This window comes from Apis dorsata, unplaced genomic scaffold (assembly GCF_000469605.1).
Source record: "Apis dorsata unplaced genomic scaffold, Apis dorsata 1.3 scaffold_371, whole genome shotgun sequence".
In the NCBI taxonomy this organism is placed as follows: Eukaryota; Metazoa; Arthropoda; class Insecta; order Hymenoptera; family Apidae; genus Apis; species Apis dorsata.
The window spans coordinates 172,044-172,913 of NW_006263635.1; the positions used below are offsets into that span (position 1 = coordinate 172,044).

General features: G+C 36.6%; 1 protein-coding gene across 1 annotated transcript in view; it reads left to right on the forward strand.

The window, feature by feature from the left end:
* The window catches only part of LOC102681688 (protein groucho-like), a 63,031-nt gene that overhangs the window by 59,571 nt on the left and 2,590 nt on the right, over nt 1–870 (forward strand). The gene's annotated exons all lie outside the window — the stretch shown is intronic.

Genomic DNA, 870 nt, shown 5'->3' on the forward strand with positions numbered 1-870 from the left:
AATAAAATTTCACTGCTGGTAATGCATACGGCCATATACACACCCATCCTCTCTGCATTAAAGGGTACTTTATGATCAATCGGTCACAGTTGCTAATCACGGCCGCTGCTCCGATTTCGCCACGCTTGACCGCGTAAAAATGATTACCACTTTTAAAACCCGCTGTCAAACCGGGCGAAACGGTTGCCCCCGAGAACAAATGAGAGCCAATGAGAGAACCGTTTTCATTTATCGAGAGAGCGTTCGGTGTTTCGTCGATCGACCGAAACCGGGTTACCACGGGTTTTACCACTTGTGTGCATCGATGGTTCATTGTGCTCGAGATATCGTGTTGGTATTTTTCTCTTTTTTTCTTTTTTTCGGTGTTTTTTTTCCTGCCTGTTTTTCGAGTTGCGGTCACCAGTTTTGTAATATTCAAAAAAAAAATATAACTTACGATCGACAGGCGTTATCGAACTGTGGCTTTTTCCCGTCATACTTCCAAATAACTTCTCCAATATACCATAAAATCCAAAGAATCTTCGAGCGTAATCTTTGAGTCATAGGCACACTACTATAATAATAATAATAATTCGATTATTCTTAATTTTTATTTCATTGATCATATATATATAAAATATATAACTTACGATCGACGGGCGTTATCGAACTGTGAACTCGGCTTTTTCCCATCATTTCCAAATAACTTCTCCAATATAAAATCCAAATCTTCGTAATCTTTGCGTAATCTTTGAGTCATCGGCACACTACTATAATAATAATAATTCGATTGTTTTTAATTTTTATTTCACGTGTTTCATTGATCATATATATATAAAATATATAACTTACGATCGACGAACGTTAACTCTTATAACTTCTCCAATATAA